The sequence below is a fragment of the Oncorhynchus kisutch genome, unplaced genomic scaffold (genome assembly GCF_002021735.2).
Source record: "Oncorhynchus kisutch isolate 150728-3 unplaced genomic scaffold, Okis_V2 Okis02a-Okis13b_hom, whole genome shotgun sequence".
Classification (NCBI taxonomy): Eukaryota; Metazoa; Chordata; class Actinopteri; order Salmoniformes; family Salmonidae; genus Oncorhynchus; species Oncorhynchus kisutch.
Window position 1 is genome coordinate 2,646,970 of NW_022261979.1, and position 16,413 is coordinate 2,663,382.

The 16,413-nt window shown below is 43.7% G+C and overlaps 1 protein-coding gene across 1 annotated transcript in view; it reads right to left on the reverse strand.

Moving 5' to 3' along the window:
- fhod3b (formin homology 2 domain containing 3b) overlaps positions 1-16,413 on the reverse strand; it is a 256,541-nt gene that overhangs the window by 226,181 nt on the left and 13,947 nt on the right. The gene's annotated exons all lie outside the window — the stretch shown is intronic.

The window sequence follows — 16,413 nt, forward strand, 5'->3', positions numbered from 1 at the left end:
GCAGCTACTCCTCTCTCCTTTCTACCACTACAACTAGCAGCTACTCCTCTCTCCTTTCTAGCACTACGACCAGCAGCTACTCCTCTCTCCTTTCTACCACTACAACTAGCAGCTACTCCTCTCTCCTTTCTACCACTACGACCAGAAGCTACTCCTCTCCCCTTCCTAGCACTACGACCAGCAGCTACTCCTCTCTAATTTCACTACTACGACCAGCAGCTACTCCTCTCTCCTTTCTACCACTACGACCAGCAGCTACTCCTCTCTCCTTTCTAACACTACGACCAGCAACTACTCCTCTCTCCTTTCTAACACTATGACAAGCAGCTACTCCTCTCTCCTTTCTACCACTACGACAAGCAGCTACTCTGCTCTCCTTTCTAACACTATGACCAGAAGCTACTCCTCTCTTCTTTCTACCACTACGACCAGCAGCTACTCCTCTCTTATTTCTACCACTACGATCAGCAGCTACTCCTCTCTTCTTTCTACCACTACGACCAGCAGCTACTCCTCTCTTATTTCTACCACTACGACCAGCAGCTACTCTGCTCTCCTTTCTAACACTATGACCAGAAGCTACTCCTCTCTTATTTCTACCACTACGACCAGCAGCTACTCCTCTCTTCTTTCTACCACTACGATCAGCAACTACTCCTCTCTTATTTCTACCACTACGACCAGCAGCTACTCCTCTCCCATTTCTACCACTCAACCAGCAGCTACTCCTCTCTCCTTTCTACTACTGCGGCGAGCAGCTACTCCTCTCTCCTTTCTACCACTACAACGAGCAGCTACTCCTCTCTAATTTCACCACTACGACCAGCAGCTACTCCTCTCTCCTTTCTACCACTACGACCAGCAGCTACTCCTCTCTCCTTTCTACCACTACGACCAGAAGCTACTCCTCTCCCCTTTCTAACACTACGACCAGCAGCTACTCCTCTCTCCTTTCTACCACTACGACCAGCAGCTACTCCTCTCTCCTTTCTACCACTACGACCAGAAGCTACTACTCTCCCCTTTCTAACACTACGACCAGCAGCTACTCCTCTCTCCTTTCTACCACTACGACCAGCAGCTACTCCTCTCTCCTTTCTAACACTATGACAAGCAGCTACTCCTCTCTCCTTCCTACCACTTCGACCAGCAGCTACTCCTCTCTCCTTTCTACCACTACAACTAGCAGCTACTCCTCTCTCCTTTCTACCACTACAACTAGCAGCTACTCCTCTCTCCTTCCTACCACTACGACCAGCAGCTACTCCTCTCTCCTTTCTACCACTACAACTAGCAGCTACTCCTCTCTCCTTTCTACCACTACGACCAGCAGCTACTCCTCTCTCCTTTCTACCACTACAACTAGCAGCTACTCCTCTCTCCTTTCTACCACTACGACCAGAAGCTACTCCTCTCCCCTTCCTAGCACTACGACCAGCAGCTACTCCTCTCTAATTTCACTACTACGACCAGCAGCTACTCCTCTCTCCTTTCTACCACTACGACCAGCAGCTACTCCTCTCTCCTTTCTAACACTACGACCAGCAACTACTCCTCTCTCCTTTCTAACACTATGACAAGCAGCTACTCCTCTCTCCTTTCTACCACTACGACCAGCAGCTACTCTGCTCTCCTTTCTAACACTATGACCAGAAGCTACTCCTCTCTTCTTTCTACCACTACGACCAGCAGCTACTCCTCTCTTATTTCTACCACTACGATCAGCAGCTACTCCTCTCTTCTTTCTACCACTACGACCAGCAGCTACTCCTCTCTTATTTCTACCACTATGACCAGCAGCTACTCCTCTCCCATTTCTACCACTCAACCAGCAGCTACTCCTCTCTCCTTTCTACTACTGCGGCGAGCAGCTACTCCTCTCTCCTTTCTACCACTACAACGAGCAGCTACTCCTCTCTCCTTTCTACCACTACTCCTCTCTACGACCAGGCAGCTACTCCTCTTTACGACCAGGCAGCTACTTCTCTCTACGACCAGGCAGCTACTCCTCTCTATGACCAGGCAGCTACTCCTCTCTACGACCAGGCAGCTACTCCTCTCTACGACCAGGCAGCTACTCCTCTCTACGACCAGGCAGCTACTCCTCTCTACGACCAGGCAGCTACTCCTCTCTACGACCAGGCAGCTACTCCTCTCTACGACCTTGCTCTCTCTAGCAGCTCCCTCCTGGACCAATGGGAGTTCTGGTCTGCCAGGCTGAGACATAAGGCTCCATTCTCTCTCTCAGGCTTTATTTGCCGGAGCATTATAGAGCCTGTTTATAAAGACATCACACAGTGTGTGTGTGTGTGTGTGTGTGTGTGTGTGTGTGTGTGTGTGTGTGTGTGTGTGTGTGTGTGTGTGTGTGTGTGTGTGTGTGTGTGCGTGTGTGTGTGTGCACGTGCTTGCGGTGAGTGCCCACAGAGAGGATAAGGAGGGTGATAGAGAGATGGGAGCATTTAGCAGTTTACCTCACCGAGGCACGCAGACTTAGAGTTGGAGAACAGTCAAACCAAGAACTGCACTTCCCCCCTCATACCTCACACTGTAGTGTAGGCCAATTAGAGACAGACTAGAAGGCCCCATGGAGGCCCACTGGCTCAGCAGATCTGGAGGTAACTGCTGCTGGAGGGTCATATTCTAGTCTGTTCTGTCTCTCTGCTACAACCCCAGAGGTCATATTCTTGTCTGTTCTGTCTCTCTACCACAACCCCAGAGGTCATATTCTAGTCTGTTCTATCTCTCTACTACAACCCCAGAGGTCATATTCTAGTCTGGTCTGTCTCTCTGCTACAACCCCAGAGGTCATATTCTAGTCTGGTCTGTCTCTCTACCACAACCCCAGAGGTCATATTCTAGTCTGTTCTGTCTCTCTACCACAACCCCAGAGGTCATATTCTAGTCTGTTCTGTCTCTCTACTACAACCCCAGAGGTCATATTCTAGTCTGTTCTGTCTCTCTACTACAACCCCAGAGGTCATATTCTAGTCTGGTCTGTCTCTCTACTACAACCCCAGAGGTCATATTCTAGTCTGGTCTGTCTCTCTGCTACAACCCCAGAGGTCATATTCTAGTCTGGTCTGTCTCTCTACCACAACCCCAGAGGTCATATTCTAGTCTGTTCTGTCTCTCTACTACAACCCCAGAGGTCATATTCTAGTCTGTTCTGTCTCTCTACTACAACCCCAGAGGTCATATTCTAGTCTGGTCTGTCTCTCTGCTACAACCCCAGAGGTCATATTCTAGTCTGGTCTGTCTCTCTACCACAACCCCAGAGGTCATATTCTAGTCTGTTCTGTCTCTCTACTACAACCCCAGAGGTCATAGTCTAGTCTGGTCTGTCTCTCTGCTACAACCCCAGAGGTCATATTCTAGTCTGGTCTGTCTCTCTACTACAACCCCAGAGGTCATATTCTAGTCTGGCCTGTCTCTCTACTACAACCCCAGAGGTCATATTCTAGTCTGTTCTGTCTCTCTACTACAACCCCAGAGGTCATATTCTAGTCTGTTCTGTCTCTCTACTACAACCCCAGAGGTCATATTCTAGTCTGGTCTGTCTCTCTACTACAACCCCAGAGGTCATATTCTAGTCTGGTCTGTCTCTCTGCTACAACCCCAGAGGTCATATTCTAGTCTGGTCTGTCTCTCTACCACAACCCCAGAGGTCATATTCTAGTCTGTTCTGTCTTTCTACTACAACCCCAGAGGTCATATTCTAGTCTGGTCTGTCTCTCTGCTACAACCCCAGAGGTCATATTCTAGTCTGGTCTGTCTCTCTACTACAACCCCAGAGGTCATATTCTATCCTGGACTGCGAACATGTTTGCCAAGTCAGCGCTCTGCTAACCATTGGCTAGGCCTTGTCATTGCGTTACACACGAACACACACACATGCCCGGGCGCATACACACACACACACACCAAACCACTGCTAAGATCACTATTCTGCTCTGCAAACACCTCAGGGATTTTAATGAGGTTATTTTCCTTATAGTAAGTTAAAGATCTACTTGACTTTTTCCCCCTAGTTTCAAAATTCCTCTGGTTCTTTCTGAACGTTTTTGATCTGGAGAGCTGGGTGTCTATGGAAGTACGGCCAAGTAGGTCAGAAAAAAATGAAACGAATGAAAATGATCCGTCCTCTGAGGGATGACTGGATCTGATGGGAAACAGTGTATCTGAGGCCTTCAACGGGGCTGGGACTGCTGGAGGTTTAACACAGCTGACTTCAAACTGGCTGTCAAAAAGTTAACAAACACACCAACAACGTAGAAAAAAAACGTTTCTGGCTCCTAAACATTTGCCTTGAAGCCAGGATCGGAATGTTAAAAAGTGTGAGCTTTATGTGTGCTTATAGCAGCTAGCTAGACTACATAACATAAGAGAAAAACACGTATTTTCTAATGCATTTCACATGTTGAATCTATTACGTGCTCAATAACAGCGACTTGTGTGATCTTTCTGTGTCAAACCAGTAAAATAAGTTCTTGAGGATTTACACATTTACTAATCAGGTGTCAATCACTGTCACACACCCACGTAAAAACAACACCAGGGCCAACGCCTAAATGTTCCCAGAATTCCACCCAGAATTCCATATGGCCCGATTCGCAAAACATCAGACAGACACTCCCCAGGAAGTTTTAGTCAGGCTCCCACTGCTCTATCCATGTAATCATTACCTCAGTCAGGCTCCCACTGCTCTATCCATGTAATCATTACCTCAGTCAGGCTCCCACTGCTCTATCCATGTAATCATTACCTCAGTCTGGCTCCCACTGCTCTATCCATGTAATCATTACCTCAGTCAGGCTCCCACTGCTCTATCCATGTAATCATTACCTCAGTCAGGCTCCTACTGCTCTACCCATGTAATCTGTACCTCAGTCAGGCTCCTACTGCTCTACCCATGTAATCTGTACCTCAGTCAGGCTCCCACTGGTCTATCCATGTAATCTGTACCTCAGTCAGGCTCCCACTGCTCTATCCATGTAATCTGTACCTCAGTCAGGCTCCCACTGCTCTATCCATGTAATCATTAACTCAGTCAGGCTCCCACTGCTCTATCCATGTAATCATTAACTCAGTCAGGCTCCCACTGCTCTATCCATGTAATCATTACCTCAGTCAGGCTCCCACTGGTCTATCCATGTAATCTGTACCTCAGTCAGGCTCCCACTGCTCTATCCATGTAATCTGTACCTCAGTCAGGCTCCCACTGCTCTATCCATGTAATCATTAACTCAGTCAGGCTCCTACTGCTCTACCCATGTAATCTGTACCTCAGTCAGGCTCCCACTGCTCTATCCATGTAATCTGTACCTCAGTCAGGCTCCCACTGCTCTATCCATGTAATCATTAACTCAGTCAGGCTCCCACTGCTCTATCCATGTAATCATTAACTCAGTCAGGCTCCCACTGCTCTATCCATGTAATCATTACCTCAGTCAGGCTCCCACTGGTCTATCCATGTAATCTGTACCTCAGTCAGGCTCCCACTGCTCTATCCATGTAATCTGTACCTCAGTCAGGCTCCCACTGCTCTATCCATGTAATCATTAACTCAGTCAGGCTCCTACTGCTCTACCCATGTAATCTGTACCTCAGTCAGGCTCCCACTGCTCTATCCATGTAATCATTACCTCAGTCAGGCTCCTACTGCTCTACCCATGTAATCTGTACCTCAGTCAGGCTCCCACTGCTCTATCCATGTAATCATTAACTCAGTCAGGCTCCTACTGCTCTACCCATGTAATCTGTACCTCAGCCAGGCTCCCACTGCTCTACCCATGTAATCATTAACTCAGTCAGGCTCCTACTGCTCTATCCATGTAATCATTACCTCAGTCAGGCTCCCACTGCTCTACCCATGTAATCTGTACCTCAGTCAGGCTCCCACTGCTCTATCCATGTAATCATTACCTCAGTCAGGCTCCCACTGTTCTATCCATGTAATCTGTACCTCAGTCAGGCTCCCACTGACCTACCCATGTAATCTGTACCTCAGTCAGGCTCACACTGCTCTATCCATGTAATCTGTACCTCAGTCAGGCTCCTACTGCTCTACCCATGTAATCTGTACCTCAGTCAGGCTCCCACTGCTCTATCCATGTAATCATTACCTCAGTCAGGCTCCCACTGCTCTATCCATGTAATCTGTACCTCAGTCAGGCTCACACTGCTCTATCCATGTAATCTGTACCTCAGTCAGGCTCCTACTGCTCTACCCATGTAATCTGTACCTCAGTCAGGCTCCCACTGCTCTATCCATGTAATCATTAACTCAGTCAGGCTCCCACTGCTCTATCCATGTAATCATTAACTCAGTCAGGCTCCCACTGCTCTATCCATGTAATCATTAACTCAGTCAGGCTCCTACTGCTCTACCCATGTAATCATTACCTCAGTCAGGCTCCTACTGCTCTACCCATGTAATCATTACCTCAGTCAGGCTCCCACTGCTCTACCCATGTAATCATTACCTCAGTCAGGCTCCTACTGCTCTACCCATGTAATCTGTACCTCAGTCAGGCTCCTACTGCTCTATCCATGTAATCTGTACCTCAGTCAGGCTCCCACTGCTCTACCCATGTAATCATTACCTCAGTCAGGCTCCTACTGCTCTACCCATGTAATCTGTACCTCAGTCAGGCTCCTACTGCTCTATCCATGTAATCTGTACCTCAGTCAGGCTCCCACTGCTCTATCCATGTAATCTGTACCTCAGTCAGGCTCCCACTGCTCTACCCATGTAATCATTACCTCAGTCAGGCTCCTACTGCTCTATCCATGTAATCTGTACCTCAGTCAGGCTCCCACTGCTCTATCCATGTAATCTGTACCTCAGTCAGGCTCCCACTGCTCTATCCATGTAATCTGTACCTCAGTCAGGCTCCCACTGCTCTATCCATGTAATCATTACCTCAGTCAGGCTCCCACTGCTCTATCCATGTAATCATTACCTCAGTCAGGCTCCCACTGCTCTATCCATGTAATCATTAACTCAGTCAGGCTCCCACTGCTCTATCCATGTAATCATTAACTCAGTCAGGCTCCCACTGCTCTATCCATGTAATCATTAACTCAGTCAGGCTCCCACTGCTCTATCCATGTAATCATTAACTCAGTCAGGCTCTCACTGCTCTATCCATGTAATCTGTACCTCAGTCAGGCTCCCACTGCTCTACCCATGTAATCTGTACCTCAGTCAGGCTCCCACTGCTCTATCCATGTAATCTGTACCTCAGTCAGGCTCCCACTGCTCTATCCATGTAATCTGTACCTCAGTCAGGCTCCCACTGCTCTATCCATGTAATCTGTACCTCAGTCAGGCTCCCACTGCTCTATCCATGTAATCTGTACCTCAGTCAGGCTCCCACTTCTCCATCCATGTAATCTGCACAAATATTCCCGGGACCTCAGCATCTCTCACACCACATTATGGCCAGGTTCAACGGTCAATTACAATCACTAACTGAGATTACAGCAGAGAGAGCAGGGTTAGAGATGGTGCCGAGGATTGGGAGTCATAATCCCACTGGGTAGTTCCATGGTTCCATCCAGCCGGCCTCCAGCCCTCCACAACTCAGGGTGTGGAAGTGATTATAGCCCCTAAGCTCCTGTGACATGGATATCTCCAGGCTTTTTAAACACTCTGTCTGTCAGAGGGTCATACTTTCATCAGGTTGGAAAGACACTCGGCATGACACAGGTGCCTCTGGAATGTTGCTTGTAACCTGGAACCTCCAGTGGTGGAAAAAGTATCCAATTGTCAAACTTGAGTAAAAGTAAAAATACCTTAATAGAAAATGAAATGAAAGACACCTAGTAAAATACTACTTGAGTAAAAGTAAAAAGACCTTAATAGAAAATGAAATGAAAGACACCTAGTAAAATACTACTTGAGTAAAAGTGTAAAAGTATTTGGTTTTAAATATACTTAAGTATCAAAAGTAGAAGTAACTACTCTACAATTCCTAATATAAAGCAAACCAGACAGCATAGTTTTCTTGTTTTTTTTTGTTTACACACGAAGTATGTGTTTAGTGAGTCTGCCAGATCAGAGGGAGTAGGGATGACTGGGATGTTCTCTTGATAAGTGTATGAATTAGACAATTTTCCTGTCCTGCTAGGGATTCAAAACGTAACGAGTACTTATGGTTGTCAGGGAAAATGTATGGAGTAAAAAGTACATCATTTTCTTTAGGAATGTAGTGAAGTAAAAGTAAAAGTTGTCAAAAATATCAATATTAGAGTAAAGTACAGATACCCCAAAAAACGAATTAAAACTATTTTTACTTAGGTACTTCACACCACTGGTAACCTCTATTGGTAGAACCTCTATGGTAGACAGAGGGACTTTCTCCTTCAGAATGGGATATAGATTGTGTTGAACCTGGAGAAGTGTTGCTGTTCTAACCTCCAGGATAGCACAGTGGCCAGTCTCAGGTCTGTTGCTGTTCTAACCTCCAGTATAGCACAGTGGCCAGTCTCAGGTCTGTTGCTGTTCTAACCTCCAGTATAGCACAGTGGCCAGTCTCAGGTCTGTTGCTGTTCTAACCTCCAGTATAGCACAGTGGCCAGTCTCAGGTCTGTTGCTGTTCTAACCTCCAGTATAGCACAGTGGCCAGTCTCAGGTCTGTTGCTGTTCTAACCACCAGTATAGCACATTGTCCAGTCTCAGGTATGTTGCTGTTCTAGCCTCCAGTATAGCACAGTGGCCAGTCTCAGGTCTGTTGCTGTTCTAACCTCCAGTATAGCAATGTGGCCAGTCTCAGGTATGTTGCTGTTCTAACCTCCAGTATAGCACAGTGGCCAGTCTCAGGTCTGTTGCTGTTCTAACCTCCAGAATAGCACAGTGGCCAGACTCAGGTCTGTTGCTGTTCTAACCTCCAGGATAGCACAGTGGCCAGTCTCAGGTCTGTTGCTGTTCTAACCTCCAGTATAGCACAGTGGCCAGTCTCAGGACTGTTGCTGTTCTAACCTCCAGTATAGCACAGTGGCCAGTCTCAGGTCTGTTGCTGTTCTAACCTCCAGGATAGCACAGTGGCCAGTCTCAGGTCTGTTGCTGTTCTAACCTCCAGGATAGCACAGTGGCCAGACATTTAGACCAAGGCAGTAAGCTCAACCACAGCAGTACTTTGACTGGGGTTTTGAAAGCATGTCTGCATCCCAAATGGCACTATATTCCTTGTTTAGTGCACAATTCAGTCCAGAGCCCTATAGGCCCTGGTCAAAGTGTTGCACTATTTACGTAATAGGGAACCATTTTGGATGCAGACATATTACTATAACAGCAGCTGGAATGTGTCAACAACAACAAACTCCGGGTAAAATAAAGATGTCTTTCTACGTAGTGAATTAATAATATATTACAAAGTTGAAGTAGAGTTGCTGAAATATCCCATACTGCAAAAACACTGAGAAAGAAAATAAACCAAAATGGAACAAGTAAAGGTGAAATACCTCATCAGGCCTTTTTACAAGCCTAATAATCATAAAGAATCAACAACAGTGCACAGCGGGGGGTTCTGAACTTGGTCACATCCACTCCATAAAAAGCCAGCAGGCAGAATTACCCTGCTATTACAAATAATACCAGGCCGCCTTCCCCTAAACCCCCTCAATCCCCCTCTACACCCCCCGGCCTTCTCAGACGCACTGTGTAGGTTTAATGACACACATCCATACCAGACAGAGACAGTTGGCACGGCGATGCCCCTGGCAGCCTCCCTCTTTGACGAGAGAAGAAGCAGACCACTTTAACCTCACAAGGCTCTCTCTTGACTTCAATAAGCCTCCCAATGACTTTTGATGAAACTGGGAAATGAGAGTAGTGTCTCGGGTCCAATGGAAACACAGAGCCCAGTGAACAGCCTATGAACACAAATAAATCCATAGATGCTTGTGGTCTGGCCGACCAGGAAGTCTCATGCCAACTGTGGGTTGGTCTCACATCGACTGAGAGCTGTGCGGAATATGGATGTCATATCAACACAGTGCAGGGTAGAGCTGAGCAGGTAAAACCATATGGACTGAATAAAAGAACATGGAGGTGGACACTGTACTCAAATAAATACTGTGCTTTCATATTATAAAGACAGATTCAAGCCACACATTTATGTGTATATAGGATAGGAATCATTATTCGGCTGAACTTGAGCAAGATGATCTCAAATGCAAAGCCCTGTTCATTCAGCCCTTGTGCTGTCAAAATACAGTATATGTTTTTGAAGATAAATAACTTTGAGATAAAATACTGGGCTATTTACAAATACAGATTGGATTTGATACTGTACATTGGATAGTATATAGTAAACGTGTAATAGAGTAATGATGTAATAATGTATTGTGTGATGTATTGTGTTAGTGATGATGTAGGCTGTAGTTGTGTTTTGTTGTGATGTAATAATAGAGTAATGATGTAATAATGTATTGTGTTAGTGATGATGTAGGCTGTAGTTGTGTTTTGTTGTGATGTAATAATAGAGTAATGATGTAATAATGTATTGTGTGATGTATTGTGTTAGTGATGGTGTAGGCTGTAGTTGTGTTTTGTTGTAATAATGTACTGTGTGATGTATTGTGTTATTGATGATGAAGGCTGTAGTTGTGTTTTGCTGTGATGTAATAATAGAGTAATGATGTAATAATGTATTGTGTGATGTATTGTGTTAGTGATGATGTAGGCTGTAGTTGTGTTTTGTTGTAATAATGTATTGTGTGATGTATTGTGTTAGTGATGATGTAGGCTGTAGTTGTGTTTTGTTATGATGTAATAATAGAGTAATGATGTAATAATGTATTGTGTGATGTATTGTGTTAGTGATGATGTAGACTGTAGTTGTGTTTTGTTGTGATGTAATAATAGAGTAATGATGTAATAATGTATTGTGTTAGTGATGAAGGCTGTAGTTGTGTTTGGTTGTGATGTAATAATAGAGTAATGATGTAATAATGTATTGTGTGATGTATTGTGTTAGTGATGATGTAGACTGTAGTTGTGTTTTGTTGTGATGTAATAATAGAGTAATGATGTAATAATGTATTGTGTTAGTGATGAAGGCTGTAGTTGTGTTTGGTTGTGATGTAATAATAGAGTAATGATGTAATAATGTATTGTGTGATGTATTGTGTTAGTGATGAAGGCTGTAGTTGTGTTTGGTTGTGATGTAATAATAGAGTAATGATGTAATAATGTATTGTGTTAGTGATGATGTAGGCTGTAGTTGTGTTTTGTTGTGATGTAATAATAGAGTAATGATGTAATAATGTATTGTGTGATGTATTGTGTTAGTGATGATGTAGGCTGTAGTTGTGTTTTGTTGTAATAATGTATTGTGTGATGTATTGTGTTAGTGATGATGTAGGCTGTAGTTGTGTTTGGTTGTGATGTAATAATAGAGTAATGATGTAATAATGTATTGTGTGATGTATTGTGTTAGTGATGATGTAGGCTGTAGTTGTTTTTTGTTGTAATAATGTATTGTGTGATGTATTGTGTTAGTGATGATGTAGGATGTAGTTGTGTTTGGTTGTGATGTAATAATAGAGTAATGATGTAATAATGTATTGTGTGATGTATTGTGTTAGTGATGATGTAGGCTGTAGTTGTGTTTTGTTATGATGTAATAATAGAGTAATGATGTAATAATGTATTGTGGGATGTATTGTGTTAGTGATGATGAAGGCTGTAGTTGTGTTTTGTTGTGATGTAATAATAGAGTAATGATGTAATAATGTATTGTGTGATGTATTGTGTTAGTGATGATGAAGGCTGTAGTTGTGTTTTGTTGTAATAATGTATTGTGTGATGTATTGTGTTAGTGATGATGTAGGCTGTAGTTGTGTTTTGTTGTGATGTAATAATAGAGTAAAGATGTAATAATGTATTGTGTGATGTATTGTGTTAGTGATGATGTAGGCTGTAGTTGTGTTTTGTTATGATGTAATAATAGAGTAATGATGTAATAATGTATTGTGGGATGTATTGTGTTAGTGATGATGAAGGCTGTAGTTGTGTTTTGTTGTGATGTAATAATAGAGTAATGATGTAATAATGTATTGTGTGATATATTGTGTTAGTGATGATGAAGGCTGTAGTTGTGTTTTGTTGTAATAATGTATTGTGGGATGTATTGTGTTAGTGATGATGTAGGCTGTAGTTGTGTTTTGTTGTGATGTAATAATAGAGTAATGATGTAATAATGTATTGTGTGATGTATTGTGTTAGTGATGATGTAGGCTGTAGTTGTGTTTGGTTGTGTTGTAATAATAGAGTAATGATGTAATAATGTATTGTGTTAGTGATGAAGGCTGTAGTTGTGTTTTGTTGTGATGTAATAATAGAGTAATGATGTAATAATGTATTGAGTGATGTATTGTGTTAGTGATGATGTAGGCTGTAGTTGTGTTTTGTTGTAATAATGTATTGTGTGATGTATTGTGTTAGTGATGATGTAGGCTGTAGTTGTGTTTGGTTGTGATGTAATAATAGAGTAATGATGTAATAATGTATTGTGTGATGTATTGTGTTAGTGATGATGTAGGCTGTAGTTGTGTTTTGTTATGATGTAATAATAGAGTAATGATGTAATAATGTATTGTGGGATGTATTGTGTTAGTGATGATGTAGGCTGTAGTTGTGTTTTGTTGTGATGTAATAATAGAGTAATGATGTAATAATGTATTGTGTGATGTATTGTGTTAGTGATGATGAAGGCTGTAGTTGTGTTTTGTTGTGATGTAATAATAGAGTAATGATGTAATAATGTATTGTGTGATGTATTGTGTTAGTGATGATGTAGGCTGTAGTTGTGTTTTATTGTGATGTAATAGTAGAGTAATGATGTAATAATGTATTGTGGGATGTATTGTGTTAGTGATGATGTAGGCTGTAGTTGTGTTTTGTTGTGATGTAATAATAGAGTAATGATGTAATAATGTATTGTGTGATGTATTGTGTTAGTGATGATGTAGGCTGTAGTTGTGTTTTGTTGTGATGTAATAATAGAGTAATGATGTAATACTGTATTGTGTGATGTATTGTGTTAGTGATGATGAAGGCTGTAGTTGTGTTTTGTTGTTATGTAATAATAGAGTAATGATGTAATAATGTATTGTGTGATGTATTGTGTTAGTGATGATGTAGGCTGTAGTTGTGTTTTGTTGTGATGTAATAATAGAGTAATGATGTAATAATGTATTGTGGGATGTATTGTGTTAGTGATGATGAAGGCTGTAGTTGTGTTTGGTTGTGATGTAATAATAGAGTAATGATGTAATAATGTATTGTGTGATGTATTGTGTTAGTGATGAAGGCTGTAGTTGTGTTTGGTTGTGATGTAATAATAGAGTAATGATGTAATAATGTATTGTGTTAGTGATGATGTAGGCTGTAGTTGTGTTTTGTTGTGATGTAATAATAGAGTAATGATGTAATAATGTATTGTGTGATATATTGTGTTAGTGATGATGAAGGCTGTAGTTGTGTTTTGTTGTAATAATGTATTGTGTGATGTATTGTGTTAGTGATGATGTAGGCTGTAGTTGTGTTTTGTTGTGATGCAGTAATAGAGTAATGATATAATAATGTATTGTGTTAGTGATGATGTAGTGTTGTGAGAATCCTCTGAAGGAATGACAATATACCCACCCAGACATCACTGAGAACCCTCTGAAGGAATGACAAGATACCCACCCAGACATCACTGAGAACCATCTGAAGGAATGACAAGATACCCACCCAGACATCACTGAGAACCATCTGAAGGAATGACAAGATACCCACCCAGACATCACTGAGAACCACCTGAAGGAATGACAATATACCCACCCAGACATCACTGAGAACCCTCTGAAGGAATGACAATATACCCACCCAGACATCACTGAGAACCCTCTGAAGGAATGACAAGATGTCCACCCAGACATCACTGAGAACCCTCTGAAGGAATGACAAGATACCCACCCAGACATCACTGAGAACCCTCTGAAGGAATGACAAGATGTCCACCCAGACATCACTGAGAACCCTCTGAAGGAATGACAAGATGTCCGCCCAGACATCACTGAGAACCCTCTGAAGGAATGACAAATGGAATGTTCTGCACCAATGTCTGTTGACACTCGGCTGATACTGTATCAAACCACCTTAGATGTCAGAAAATGTGTGACAAAATTCAGGAAGTGTTTCGTCTGAGTCTAACAGTTGGTCGACAACAGGCTCCATTGACTGACAAATGAATCATAAGGCTTTTGGTATTACTGTTGAAATCCCTTGTAGTTGAATCACAGGATTGGCCTTATTCCCTAGACTAGAGAGCGCTGGGCTCCAGGTGAGCTAAAGCCTGTCATCTTAGCTCGTCAACCTCCCCCCGCTCCCCACACTCCACCCACCACGCCTACAGAGAGCAGCTTAAGGTCGGGACAGCTCAATTGGCTAAAACGGGGGGATGCCAGGAAAAGGGATTATTTCAGTCATTCAACCTGAACGAGAATGGGTGTCATTGTGATCCTCATCACTGTAATGAAATCAAATTAGACTGGGGGAATATAGGGAGCAGGAAGGTATTTCAGGAAGGTATCCCCCAAGCAAGGGATTGAAATACCTTTTTTTCTCTCTCTTCTCTTCCTCAAAACAATGATGATATTGTATTGACCTGCTAGTTAGAGATGGAGGAATACCTCTGAACAGAACAGTTCCCCCCCCCCCCCCTCCCCCCTCTCCCCCTCCCCCTCCCCCTCTGTGGGGGATTTTCAGAATCTTCTTTGTATTAACTACAGTACAGCACTGCTGTACAACATACTTCAAGCCAGTCTTGAGTAATACATATTTATGGTTCATAACAGCTCATTGAAACCACAGAAAGGAACATGAAAAGGTATTCGTACTTAGACCACTGTAGCTTGGCTTGTTATGAATGCACCTGCAAGGTAGTGCTAGTTGTGCCTTCAAACAGAACCACTTTGGACTCAACCCAGCCTGAACTTCAATCAGCACCACTCTGGACTCAACCCAGCCTGAACTTCAATCAGCACCACTCTGGACTCAATCCGAGCCTGATCTTCAATCAGCACCACTCTGGACTCAATTCCAGCCTGAACTTCAATCAGCACCACTCTGGACTCAATCCGAGCCTGATCTTCAATCAGCACCACTCTGGACTCAATTCCAGCCTGAACTTCAATCAGCACCACTCTGGACTCAATTCCAGCCTGAACTTCAATCAGCACCACTCTGGACTCAATCCGAGCCTGATCTTCAATCAGCACCACTCTGGACTCAATCCGAGCCTGAACTTCAATCAGCACCACTCTGGACTCAATCCGAGCCTGATCTTCAATCAGCACCACTCTGGACTCAATTCCAGCCTGAACTTCAATCAGCACCACTCTGGACTCAATCCGAGCCTGATCTTCAATCAGCACCACTCTGGACTCAATTCCAGCCTGAACTTCAATCAGCACCACTCTGGACTCAATCCGAGCCTGATCTTCAATCAGCACCACTCTGGACTCAATTCCAGCCTGAACTTCAATCAGCACCACTCTGGACTCAATTCCAGCCTGAACTTCAATCAGCACCACTCTGGACTCAATTCCAGCCTGAACTTCAATCAGCACCACTCTGGACTCAATCCGAGCCTGATCTTCAATCAGCACCACTCTGGACTCAATCCGAACCTGAACTTCAATCAGCACCACTCTGGACTCAATCCGAGCCTGATCTTCAATCAGCACCACTCTGGACTCAATTCCAGCCTGAACTTCAATCAGCACCACTCTGGACTCAATCCGAGCCTGATCTTCAAACAGCACCACTCTGGACTCAATTCCAGCCTGATCTTCAATCAGCACCACTCTGGACTCAATTCCAGCCTGATCTTCAATCAGCACCACTCTGGACTCAATTCCAGCCTGAACTTCAATCAGCACCACTCTGGACTCAATCCGAGCCTGATCTTCAAACAGCACCACTCTGAACTCAATCCGAGCCTGATCTTCAAACAGCACCACTCTGGACTCAATCCAAGTCTGATCTTCAAACAGCACCACTCTGGACTCAATCCAAGCCTGATCTTCAAACAGCACCACTCTGGACTCAATCCGAGCCTGATCTTCAAACAGCACCACTCTGGACTCAATCCAAGCCTGAACTTCAAACAGCACCACTCTGAACTCAATCCGAGCCTGATCTTCAAACAGCACCACTCTGGACTCAATCCAAGCCTGATCTTCAAACAGCACCACTCTGGACTCAATCCAAGCCTGATCTTCAAACAGCACCACTCTGGACTCAATCCGAGCCTGATCTTCAAACAGCACCACTCTGGACTCAATCCGAGCCTGATCTTCAAACAGCACCACTCTGAACTCAATCCGAGCCTGATCTTCAAACAGCACCACTCTGGA